This window comes from Notamacropus eugenii, chromosome 1, assembly GCF_028372415.1.
Source record: "Notamacropus eugenii isolate mMacEug1 chromosome 1, mMacEug1.pri_v2, whole genome shotgun sequence".
Lineage (NCBI taxonomy): Eukaryota > Metazoa > Chordata > Mammalia > Diprotodontia > Macropodidae > Notamacropus > Notamacropus eugenii.
The window spans coordinates 374,450,614-374,464,224 of NC_092872.1; the positions used below are offsets into that span (position 1 = coordinate 374,450,614).

The window sequence follows — 13,611 nt, forward strand, 5'->3', positions numbered from 1 at the left end:
GTCCTGTCCTTTGATTTTTCCCTTAGGAACTCATTAAGTGTTTCTTATTGGAGGCAAAGCCTCCAGATGACAGAGAGAAATCAGGAAGTTGCCTCAGTTTCTCTCCTCAGTTTCTCTCAGAAGCAACATTAAATAAGACCTCTAAACAGATTCTGGAGTGACAGAACCCACGAAAAGATGGAGTGAAAACTTTCCAGCTTAAGATAACTTGGAAGATTATATCTCTCTCACTTGGGTAAAGGGGGAGTACAACTCAACATAAACAATGTCTGAGTAAACCAGCAGGAGGCTCTTAGTCACAGCACAGATTGGAAACTAAAGCTTCTCAGTCCTGGCACAGAATCATGTTGTGAGACTTCCAGCACCAGTGCAGAAGGAAAATTGCCAGCTCCAGAACCTCATCACAAAAGGTGTGACTAGGCCAGGCCATCCCAGTGTAGTAGGCAAGCAAAAGAACCTGAGACCCTGGCATGAAAAGCCAGTGAGCAGACTCCTGGCTTCTAGCACAAGAAACTTGAGACAGTGCCCTCTGTGCCTGAGGAGCAGAGCTCTGACCATAGAAAACTACTATGGAGACAGAGAAGATCAAAACACAAATTCAGAAGAGAACAACAATGTCAAAAGGCCTACATGTGAAGCCTCAGAGTGGAATATGAACTGGACTCCAGTCGAAAAAGTTCTTTTGAAAGAGCTCAAAAAAGGATCTTATTATTACTATTATTAATTTATTTGTGTTCAGTTTTCTGCAATCACTTTCATAAGTCTTAGATTTTCTTCCCCTCCTTCCTTGAGATGGCATGCACTTGTATATGGGTTCTATACATATGTTCTTATTAAATATATTTTCACATTAGTCATGTTGCATAGAAGAATTAAAATGAATGGGAAGAACCATGAGAAAAACTCAAACAAAACAAAATATAACACAAGGAAAAACATTCTGCTTCATTCTGCGTTCCTATTCCATAGTTCTTTGGATGTGATGGCATTTTGCCTCAAGAGTCCTTTGGGAATGTTTTAGGTCTTTGCATTGTGTGAAGGACTAAGTCTACCAAAAAAATTCCTAGCACACTGTCGTTGTTCCTGTATACAATGATCTCCTGGTTCTGCTTCTTTCACTCAGCATCAGTTCATATAAGTCCTTCCAAGCCTCTCTGAAGTCTTCTTGTTCATCATTTCTTATAGCACATTAGTATTCCATTACATTCATATACCACAATTTATTCAGCCATTCCCCAGTTGATGGACATTCCCTTGATTTCCAGTTCTTGTCCACCACAAATAGAGCTGCTATAAATATTTTTGTACATGTGAGACCCTTTCCCATTTTTATCATCTTCTTGGGATACAGTCCTAGAAGCAATATTGCTGCATCAAATGGTATGAATATTTTTGTAGCCCTTTGGATGTAGCTCCAAATTGCTCTCCCAAAATGGTTGGATTAGCTCACAGCTCCATCAACAACGAATTAGTGTTCCAATTCTCCTACATCTTCTCCAAAATTTATCATCATTTTGTTTTGTCATGTTAGCCAATCTGAGAAGTGTGATGTGGTACCTCATAGTTGTTTTGATTTGCATCTCTCTAATCACTAGTGATTTAGAGCATTTTTGTATGATTATAGATAGCTTTAATTTCTTCCTCTGAAAACTGTCTATTCACATCCTTTGACCATTTATCGGTTGGGAAGAAAGGATTTTTAAAATCAAGTAAAAGAGGTAGAAGAAAAAATGAGAAAAAATGAGAGTCATGAAAGAGAATTATGAAAAAAAGAGTCAACAACTTGGAAAAAGGAGCAAAAAAAAAAATTGACTGAAGAAAATAACTCCTTAAAAAATAGAATTGGGTAATTGGAAGCTAATGACTATATGAGACATCAAGAGTAAGTCAAACACAACCAACAAACTTCTTAAAATGAAGAAAATGTAAAATACTTCATTGGAAAAATGACTGATGTGGAAAAATAGATTCAGGAGAGATATTAAGAATTATTGGATGTCCTCAAAGGCATGATCAAAAAGGAGCCTGGAAAGCATCTTCCAAGAAATTATCAAGGAAAACTCTCCTGATATTCTAGAATCAAAGGGAAAATTTGTCATTGAAAAAGATCTATGTATTACCTCCTGAAAGAGATCTCAAAATGAAAATGCCTAAAAGACTATTGTAGTCAAATTTCAGAATTATCAGGTCAAGCAGAAAACATAGCAAAGGGACAAAAAGAAACAATTCAAATATCAAAGAGCCACAGTCAGGATTATATAGGATTTAGCAGCTTCTATGTTAAAGGATCAGAGGACTTGGAATATGATATTCTGGAAGGCAAAGGAGCTTTGATTAAAACCAAGAATCAACTACTCAACAAAATTGTGCATAATCTTTCAGGGGGAAAGATGGACATTCAATGAAATAGGGGACTTTCAAACTTTCTTGATGAAAAGACCAGAGCTGAAGAGAAAATTTGATCTTCAATACAAGATTAAGAAGAAGCATGAAAAGCTAAACAGGAATGAAAAGAAGAACATGTTATTCAATAAGATTAAACTGCTTACATCCCTGTACAGCACTATGATACTTGTAACTCTTTAGAACTGTATCTCTATTAGGTTAGTTAGAAAGAGTATACATAGAGAGAGGGCATGGGTATGAGTTGACTTTTATATGCTGATATAAAAAATTAAGGGAGGACTGTACTGGGAGAAGAGAAAAGAGAGAGACAAAATAGGATAAATGAAATGACATGAAGAGATGGAAAAGATCTATTACAATAGAAGGAAAGAAGGGAGGGGTTGAGCATTGTTTAAACTTTACTCTCATCAGATTTGGCTCAAAGAGAATAGCATACACACTCAGTTGCACATAGAAATTTATTTTACCCTATAGGGAAGTAGGGCTGGAAAGGAGAAAGTAAAGGAAAGAGTGGGGTGATAGAAGGGAGGACAGAAGTAGGAGGAGAAAATAGAAAAGGGGGGGACTAACAGTGGCACAACCAAATTGTGCATACCCTTTGATCCAGCAATACCATTACAAGACCTGTACCCCAAGAAGATCATAAAAAAGAAAAAGGACGCACATGTACAAAAATATTTATAGCAGGTCTTTTTATGTGGCAAAGAGTTGGAAATTATGTGGATGCCCATCAGTTGAGGAATGTCAGCTGTGGTATATGAATGTAATGAATATTATTGTTCATAAGAAATGATGAGCAAGCAGATTTCAGAAAAACTTGGAAAGACTTACATTAACTAATGCTGAGTGAAGTGAGTAGAACAAGGAGAACATTATACACAGTAACAGTATACACAGTTCAGTGATCAGCTATGAGTTACTTAACTTTTCTCAGCAATATGATGATCCAAGACAGTTCCAAAAGGCTCATGAAGGAAAATGCCATCCATATCAAGAGAAAGAACTATGAAGTCTGAATACAGAGTGAAGCATACTAGTTTTGCTGTTTTTATTTTTTTGTTGTTTTTTTCTTTCTTATTGTTTTTCCTTTTTGTTTTGGTTCTTCTTTCACAGCATGACTAATGTAGAAGTGTTTAACATGATTGTACATGTATAATCTATGTTAGATTGCTTGATATCTTCGGGAGGGGGAAGGGAAAGGAGGGTAGGACAAATATTTGGAATTCAAAATCTTACAAAAATGAATGCTAAAAACTATCTTTACATGTAACTGGAAAAAAATAAAATACTACTAAGTGCAAAAAATGATAAAAATTAACAGTGGAAAAAAAGTATTTCTTATGGCCTTGGGTTATACAATGAAATGAATTCCAGCAAAAACATGACTGCCTCTCCCAAGACAGCAATTCTTAAACCATGGGTCACAAGTGGAAAAAAGTTTAACCACTGTCCTAGAAGACCTAGGAGCTGCAATTTGCTTTTGTCTTCTGCTTATAGTTAGTATTGGAATGTCAGTGGTTTGTAGTTTGATTCTACCACAAAGTACTCTTCTGGTATCTCTTTGTGGCATTAAAGTAAACTAGGGTTCTCAAAGGTAAAGCCAGTAAACTGGCTTTGATTCAGCTTGGTTCAGATCAGCTTGTTAAAAAAAAAAAAAAAAAAAAAAAAAAAAAACTTCAGAAATATATTCAACACAAAGTTATCTAATGACCAACATGCAAGGACAAAGAGATTCTTCACTAATAGATTACCGACCATGGGATGAATTCTCAGACCATGGGATGAATTCTCCGACCTTGGCAACCCTTGAAACAAATCCTATGGGTCTCCTATCTGCTTCTACAATGAAGATCATGGAGTTACAGAAACTAGATTTAAGAATCATTAGCTAATCTGCTGACACTAAATATGAGATCCTTGTACAATTACCATCAAATTAGCATACTATTGGAAGAACTGAACCATGTTATTAGCATCAATAAACTCACACTATTAAGCAGTAAAATCTATACTCATTTTACTATGTATGCCTTGTTCCATATTAGAAAAATGTTTGTGGGGATTAGAGAGATTGGTTGAAACTGGTTATTTAACAGAGGTTCCCTCTCCCCATAGCTGTTCAGTTAGGAAAAAATGAAAGGCAAGCATCATCATGTCAGAGTCCTCTGAACCTCACCAATTTTGCTTGCCTTAGTAGTTTTTATAGAAACCCATGCCCGGGATTAATGAGAAGACATGTATGCTTTTTAAATTCTGCACATAATTACTGATTGAATCCCAAGAGTTTTTTCTTTCAAAATATGTTTATAGTGCTTATATTTTGTTGCTAAAGATGTATCTCCTCTTACCCAACATTCGCTCATTTGCTCAATCATTGTCTACTTATTATGTGCCAAGCACTTATATGGTAGGATCTTAATAAATGTTTATTGATTGATTAAGTAACAGAGAGGGAGATGTTTTCCTACTTTCTAGGCATTTATGGAAAGAATCATGAACTTGTAATGCCAGATATTGAGTTTAAATCTTACCCTTGCCGCTTACTACCTATGTAATTTAAATTATTTAAATGAGTCTCCCTTTCTTCATCTGTAAAACAAGGCTGGACTTCATGATCTTTACAAAACCTTCTAATGATGGACCTAGGATCTTATAAGTCTATGAGAAAGAAGTGTAAAAAATAATTATAATACACTTGAGAGAGCACCAGTGGATTGCCTAACAAGGGCTATCTCAGTTCAGGAAAGGAAGATATCAAAAAATGACATGACTCAGTAGGTACCAAATTAGAAAAGATTGGGAATTGAACCATTCTATCAATGAGGCAATCTTATCAAGCAAGCAAACACTTAAAAGCAACCACCATGTGCTGGTCACTCAGCTGAGCTCTGAGGATGCAAAGATCAAAAATTGGACAATCCTTGCCAACCTCATCAGAATGTAAAGAGGAGCATCTGTATCTGCAATAAAATACCAAGGCTTGTAAGAATACTAAGGAATACTCCCTTCTCAATAAACCCATCTCTTAGAGCCTGAATGGTCTAAGGTTCATAGCCTGATTAGAAACTGACCCTTGGTAAAAATAATTCTCATTGTCTCTTCACTCCTACTTAAAATTATCTGTAAATCTGTTGCTTCAGTAATTCACCAAGGATGTGATATGAAATTTTCTAGTTGTGTCATAAAATTTTGGATGTTATTGAAAATTCAATAAAATTTACAAGTAAATTCGCTTAATATAAATTTTATTTACTCAACATATGTAGTATGGGAAAGGGGGAGAAATAAGTATTTACATAGCACCTATTATGTGCAAGGAAGTGTGTGGTGTTTTTACAAATACAAATTTACAAATTTAATTTTCATAACACCCATCCCTCCTAGGCATTAATTCTCAAGGGAGGGGGTGAGGAAAGCAGTTCCTTGTCAAAAAAATGACATAAACTTTACGGAAATGTGGTAAACTATGGGAAATATTTCAGACCTTAGTCAAAATGATAGTCACTTGGTAGACCATGAAATGTTCAAACCTGTAGAACAGACTTGTTCCAGTGCTTGTTCAATCTGCAATTACTGCTCTATGAAGTGGCAGGTGAGCTGATGGCTTTCCTGGAGGCAGCCTAATTATCTCATTTAGCAGGTGCTGCTCATATGTGCTCCCCTTAGCTAGTGGAACTTTTAGAGAACTTACATGGCCACTCAGCTTTTAAAGACTGTTTCCCAAACCCAATGGTGACATTGATATGCAGTGTAGTCTTAATGTGCTTGTGTTCAATCACACTGTCTCCTTTGTCAAACAATTGGTTCATATTTGTCAAAGAATCACATCTGGCAAATGATATATTTCAAATTTGAGACAATGTCAGAGTAAAAGAAGAAAAAAATACATTTTCACTCCTTTTGACTTTGTTATATTCTGTCTTTCTCCTATCCTACATCACTGTTGTGTCCCAGCCCAATTTAGGTGGAGAGGAGGTGTATCCTGGGGATTATGCCAAGTGATTATCAACTAAGAGAGAATCCATGAACCTGCAAGAATAGTGGAGGGGGGTCCCTCACAATGGTACATTCCAGGGGTACTACAAGCAGCTGATAGACCAATTCAATATGTATTTATTGAAACATTTCTTCTTTGTCCATCTGGTTGCACTTATATTAGACTTCTTTAGCTTGTCTGACTATATTCATTATGGATTTCTTTGACTTCTTCATCATGGCCCAAGTAAACTTATCATTGGTGTAACCTAGCCATCCTGCTCCCTCCCTCCCCCATTGCCTAAATGCCCAGGAGAATATGTTTCACTACTCTCTCACCCTCAGGTTTCTCAAGTGCCTTTAAGGGGAGTTGTTGGTATCTAGGCTCTCTGCAAATGGCTCTAGCTCCTACTGATGGAGTTCCACCAAGTGTAGGGAGGGTGCCCTACACCCTAGTTCCACTAAGCCAATAACAATGAAGTAATGCAAAGGAATTTTTGCTTCAGGAATATAATAACAAATGAGCAGAAATATTCCTCCAGCTTATAGGAGGTATGGTTCCCCCTCCTAAACTTGAACCTCCTCAGTCTCTGGGAAGAGAAAGATGATTGGGTTCATGGTTTTGCTCAGTTCCTGCGGGCTTTGGTCCTGGATCATGGAGCTTCTTTGTACTTCCCTGCCAGTCTGTTTGGTTGCACTATCCTGACTTAGATCCTGGCTCTAGGATCACCATGACTTGAATTTCCTGTTAAGTGGAGATTCAGGCCTTCCCCTGAAACAGTTCAGGGGATGGCATCTCAGCTGTGAGTGGACTGTGACATTCACCTTCTGGAAGCAACAGGAAGGAACACAAGCCAGAAAGACTTATTTCATGGGATCTTACATGATTTTGATTACTCTCCTAGAACCTGGAGTTTTGGATTATGAAGCATCTAAGGAAAGACCTATATAATGTAATGCAAAGTAAAATCAGCAAAACCAGGTTTGTAGCCACAATGATCACAACTATATTTTTAAAAGAAAGTAAAAAGGAAGGAAAACAGATCCAGTGGTAATCAAATTTTGGCAGGCCTAGAAAGGGACACAGGACAAAAACATATTCTTTCTTTGTCGTTAATTTTATTTGGTTCTATCTGGTTAAATGCTAAGCATTTAAGAAGATCATGGCCCTCCAACCCCAAAAAGTCCAGCTGAATCCCTGGCTAGTGGTCCAGGTGAATAGTCGAACGTACCTTGGAACTATCTAGTTAAACATTGTAATGGCAAGTAAAATAAGATCTTTTGCTGTTTTAGTTTTATTAAAAGTAAATTGAATTGAATAATGTGATTAAGGAAGATCTTTCCTATCCATTGATGGGCCTGTCCATTGTGGGAAGTTTGATTAGGGGAGTTGTTTTATAGGAGGGTCCCAAGTACCTTTTGTTTTTTCTATTAAGACACTGGGTTAGAGAGTTATGCCCTCTGGCTCTAAAAAGTGTGTATACTCTGAGGGGGAGGTTTTACTTTGGGACTTACTGACTAGAAGTGTTTCTTTGGCCAGAAAGACTCTGGGAAGCTGCTAAGGAGTCTCCTAGCTAAAACCCAGAAGTTGATGCTTCCCTCTTTGGTAACTGTGTATATATGTAATGGTCAGACATTTTGGAAGCATGTCTGTTGACTTTTGATTTCTCTGAAATTTTGATTTTCTCTGATACCTGTGCTTGATTAAAGTGATTGTTAAACCCTGGAAAGTTGCTTTCCTTTTATGAATGCAGATATAGGAAGCTGTGGTAGTGATGGGGTGCTTGGGTGTTTGTGCTTGGGCCCAAATTCTAAAATCATGTTTCTCTTTAAAAGTCAGATTTCTCCCTAGCCTCAAAATACTATCGCAGGCAGTTTCTCCCCCAGCCCAAGGACACAGCCTGCCCCAGCAACAACTGTTATCTCCTTTCCTGATACAGCAGCCAGCTGCACCTATAGAACTTATTAGTCTGAACCAGCTGTGTACTGACTGAGCAGGCTGTGTGCTGGGTCATAACGACACTTGCTACTCACTGACCAATCACATGTATCCTAGACTTAGACATATGTATACTGCCTTGCATTTATCTTGTCTAACAAGACATTGATGAGAGGAACCTGGGTATTTCTCAATCAGCCCTGACCATTGGTTGACTTAGTGATGCTTCAGGCCTAAAATCACACCTCCATGTAGCTGCCCCCCCACCCTATTTGGGCTATTTCTTGATGACTCTGGGTAAAATACCTGCCCAGTGGATACCGAAAGTACACATTCCTTTAAGAACTGACCATTCCTTAACCACTCCCTAATCCCATCCCAAAACACCTCATCAGCATTTTTGGCACATACTTCACTATAGAATTTCCTACATAAACTTTACCTGTACCCCTCTAAGGTTGCAGGTTCCCTAAGAACTCTTGCCTGCTGAAAAGTGAAATAAATCTTTACCTTGACCTCAACAATACTTGAGTTGGTGAATTCATTCCAGGCTACCTGCCCTTGTACTCTGGTCTTTGTGGGGATCTCACCCTCCCTTCCAGCCCTTATCAGTAGCAGATCTCTGTGTGCATGTTGGGGTGCTTACTGATACACACATAGAGTTTAAATGTTTCCAAATTCTCTGGTAACATGCACCCTGACATAGTCCTTAGCATGGGGAAGAAAATAATATCTTCAAGGACTATGCTGTCAAAACTGGGAAATACTAGGAATGGGTTGATGACCCTGATCCAATCAAGTGGAAGGAGCAACTGGAACATAAGTCAGTCATTGAAAGAGAGCTGATCTACAATACTGGAGAACTAAATAAGGCATGTTTCATGGGAACTAAGGATCCTTCCACTTCTAGGGGCTCCCTTCAGGCCACACTACTTCAGGACTACAGTTGCCCACACTGTAGTCACCCATGTTGGCTGGCCCCATAGAAGAGCCAAAGATGTTCGGGCTGTTCACGAAAGGGAAGGCATTCTGATTAGGCACTAAAAATAAGGGTCAGGCATTCAATCTGATGAACAATGGCACCAAGGAAGAACCCATGAACCTGGGGAAGAGATATGAAGTCTGTTATATCCTGTAGCCCCAGGGCTCAAATAAACCACAGTCCATAACATTTGCTCCTAGGATGAGAAGGATAATGAACTCAGTGAGAAAGAATAAGATGGGAAGTGGGAAGAGCTAGATCAGTTGCAACCCCATGTGCCTAATCAGAATGCCTTCCCTTTAGTGAACATCCTGAACATCTTTGGCTCTCGTATGGGGCCAGCCAACATGGGTGACTACAGTGTGGGCAACTGCAACCCTGAAGTAGTGTGACTTGAAGGGAGCCCCTAGAAGTGGAAGGATCCTTAGTTCCCATGAAACATGCCTTATTTAGTTCTCCAGTATTGTAGATCAGCTCTCTTTCAATGACTGACCTATATGTTAAATTCTAGTACCAAAGGTGACCTCCAAGGTTGTTAACTATTATGGTGATCTGGGGTCCATACTTTTTGACTCTGTCAGGGAGTAGGTGAAGTTCCCTGGATCAGATCAAATCAGAAATGGAAAGTAGATTTTTTTTTTTAACCAGCAGATTATTGAATGTCATGAACAGGACTTCCAAGACTGATCTTGGAAGTCAGCAGCCACACCGATTGTCAGATTGTGCCAATATATCCAGAGAAAGAACTAATAAATAGAAAAATGTATGTAATAGCTTTATACACACCCATGTATATGTACATGTGTGAATATATATATATGAATATGTATGTATGTATATATATATGAATATGTGTGTATATATGTGTGTATGTAATGATTGACATCTCAGGCTGGGTGAAGAGGAGAAAAAAAGAAAAAAGAAATTTACAAGATAACTTTATTATATATTATATATACAAATTATATACAATATATAAACATTTATTTTAAAGTTTATACATAATAGATTTGCAACCTTGTGTGCAATCATCTTTTTTATTATACTCTGTTATGGAAATACTTCCTTTACTCCATAAATTAGAAATAAATAAATCTGAAAAAGAAATATAGTAGTCTGGACCATCTCCCCCTTCTTGTAGCCCCCAACTTGAGTAGCAAAAGGAAGTCATATTATTCTGCTTAGAAGCCTTTCTCAACAAACTCTTTGCCCACCAGAAAGGGCAAAAAGAAAAGTAACCACTTTTTTGTGCTTTGGGGAAGAATGGCCTAATAGGAAACCCCAAGAGAGGAAACTCATTGTGGTTCAGGTTATTTCGTGGTCATGATCTGTGAGATGTTTTTCTGGCTATTTCACATGGTTCACTAATGAAGGCTGTATCCACCCACAAATCTTTACCCAGGATATTAAATATAGCATTGTCAAATCCCTAAAATGTCTATACTACCTCCTCCAGACCCAGGAAATCTGGTCTCCCAAAAGCTCTTTTCCCCAAAATTAATATAACACATGGCTACTTCACTGTTCTTGGCTGCTGTGGCCTTCCTTCCTTTTTCTAAGTATTATATCTATGGGGCTTTTTATTGCTCATTTTTATAAACTAGCTTCTAACTCTACCCTCCTCTCCATACAAATATTAATAGTTTCTGAATGTCTCCCACTCTGCTTAGCTTTGTAAAAAGAAAATTGATTTTAATTTATATCAAAGATTAGATTGTATAAAGTTCCTATTTTTAATTATTGAAAATCTCATTGTACTTATCCATAGTAGTACAATATAAGGGAAAAAATATAGAATGGGAGTCAGAAAACCTGACTTCTACGGTGAGTTCAAGTTGTTGATTTGCCGTATGACTTGGACCATGGCACTTCTCTAGTCATCTATGGACAATGAGAAAATCAGTTCCAATGATCTCTATCACCTCTTGATCTCAAACATTCTATGACTCAATGACCCACTGCAAACTCTAGTAAAAATATCTCAGAACAGAATGCCCTCCCAGGATTTCCCTCTCCTACCTCCTAGTAGTTTAGAAAGAACACCACTTTGGATGTCAATGAACCTATGTGTGAATCCTGGCTCAGCCACTTACAGCCTGTGTATAGCACCTAGGGCAAATTCTTTAATCTCTCTGGTCCTCAATTTCCTCACTTAAAAAGTGAAGGCTAATATACTACATGCCCTCTAAGGTTCCTTCTAACTCTAACCTCTTTCTGTACCTTGCTTTGTTCTTGGCCCACCAAAATGGCCTATCTTTCTTTAAATTTCCCACTAGTGCTAAATGCTGTTTAGGAAAAAAAAAAAAAGGTTTTATGAAGCACTTATTACATCAGCAAATCAACTATACCTCAGCACTCTGTAAACAGTGAAAGTTCAAACATCAGGTGTCTAATGCTGCAATCTCCCATTCTGGCCCTTTACAACCCTGCTGTTGGGCAGGAGTATGTTGGATCCAGCTCATACTGGCTCCTAAGACAAGTGTTAAATTTCCAGTGTGAGCATTTAGACCTTTTAGAAGTCAGCAAACAATAAATCAAGGCTTGATTTATTGTTTTGATGATTGTCTATTCTTAACAAAGTGATTACCAAAAGGTTAATGATACAGATCAGTTTTAATTTTGTGTATCCCAGGGAGAGCTGCTTGTTAAGCATTTCCCAGCATACCTCTGCCACCATGCCTGAAGCAAATGAACCCCATTCCCATCACACCTTTCACTCAGAAAATTAACAGTGAGTGGAGTCTTATGGCATAGCTACTATTGCTACTGAGAAGCCTGTGAAAATTTGTCTTATGGTTCAAACTCTCCCTCCTCTCAGCCGAATACCAATGATTCAGTCATGGCCTGTCAAGGTGAAAATTCCCTTCCCATACTACTTCCTCATTACTTCAACTCCTTCCTTGTTAGTCCTATCAAAACTTGAGTCCCTATCTTGCTCAGCCTTCTCCTTCTATTGTATATTTCCATTGTGTCATTAACAAATAGCCAGTCAAACAGAACTCCTGTCATCCTTCTGCTTTTGTCTTCACCCAACTCTGTCTCCAACTCTGTGGCCAGCTTGGACAGCCTCAGATGTACCTTACTTTAGGACTCCTGACACACCAGGCCCAAAGGAAGAATAGAGATGTTTCTTAATTCTTAATGTCACTTTCTGATTTTTCTTTTGTCACCATCACTCAAGCCACCTCTCTCTTCATTTCAGTTTCCTTCACTCCATCCAGGTCTTAGTGGCATTCATCTATTGGCCTTGTTCCTTACACAGAGTGCTCAGTTCTTGGGTCATACTCTTCCTTTCCACCTCAGACACCAATGCCTTCATGCTTGGAGAAAACAATTTACATGTTGATATCTCCTCAAATGCTTTTGCTTCCCTATTCATCAATCTTCTATACTTTCATAATCAGCACATTTGTTCCACCTCAGTCACACATAGAGAGGAGCCATATATTTGATTTCATTATCACTTGCCTCTAAATCTTCCACCTCTGTGATTCAGAACTTGGAGATTCCTCTAAGACCACAGCCTTCTCTCATCCCATATCTCCTTGTGTCTCATCACTTTTAAACCTATTTTGCAATTGTCATTGAGAACTCCATTATTTTATTCCTTACTTTTTTCCTATGCCTTCACTTCTGACCTATTCATATTCTCCTCCTTTCAAAATTGACTCTCAGTTAACCCATGAATCCCTAGCACACAAGTGCCATTCATTCATTTCCAAACTCCAACCCTAATTTATTTACATTAACCACCTTCTTCGCTCCTGCTCATACACAGCTGAGCAGTAGTGGAGAATGGCATACAATTGTGTTTACTAGTCCATTCTCCACTGGAGTTCCAGTTAAACATCATCACCATTTACATATCCTACAGACATCTCAAACTCAATATTTCCAAAATAGCTCAGTAGCACTCTACAGAGAACTCAAATCTGACCTCAAATCCCTCATCTATGTAACCCTAGGCAATTCACTTAATCTCTCCCTACCTTGATTTCCTCAGCTCTCAAAAAAGAGTAATAATAATGCCTACCTCCCAAGGTTGTTATGAGGATTGAATGAGATAATTTTTGAAAAGTACTTAGCCCACACACCAAAGGCACTTAATAAATACTTATTTCCTTCCATTTTTTCCTTCATGGCTTTTCTCTCAAACCCACTCCTCATCCTAATTTACCTAATTTTTTGAGTATACCACTATCCTTCCAGTAACCCAAATTCTCATCTCAGAATCTTCCTCAACTCATCACTCACTAACACCCTTAACCAATCAGTTCTTAAATCTTCTCCTAGAATCACATCACTTGAG

General features: G+C 38.1%; 1 long non-coding RNA gene and 1 pseudogene across 1 annotated transcript in view; one reads left to right on the top strand and one right to left on the bottom strand.

The window, feature by feature from the left end:
• The window catches only part of LOC140518465 (uncharacterized), a 270,745-nt gene that overhangs the window by 224,183 nt on the left and 32,951 nt on the right, over nt 1–13,611 (bottom strand). The gene's annotated exons all lie outside the window — the stretch shown is intronic.
• Nucleotides 1–13,611, top strand: part of LOC140529564 (interferon regulatory factor 6-like) — a 30,473-nt pseudogene that overhangs the window by 15,572 nt on the left and 1,290 nt on the right.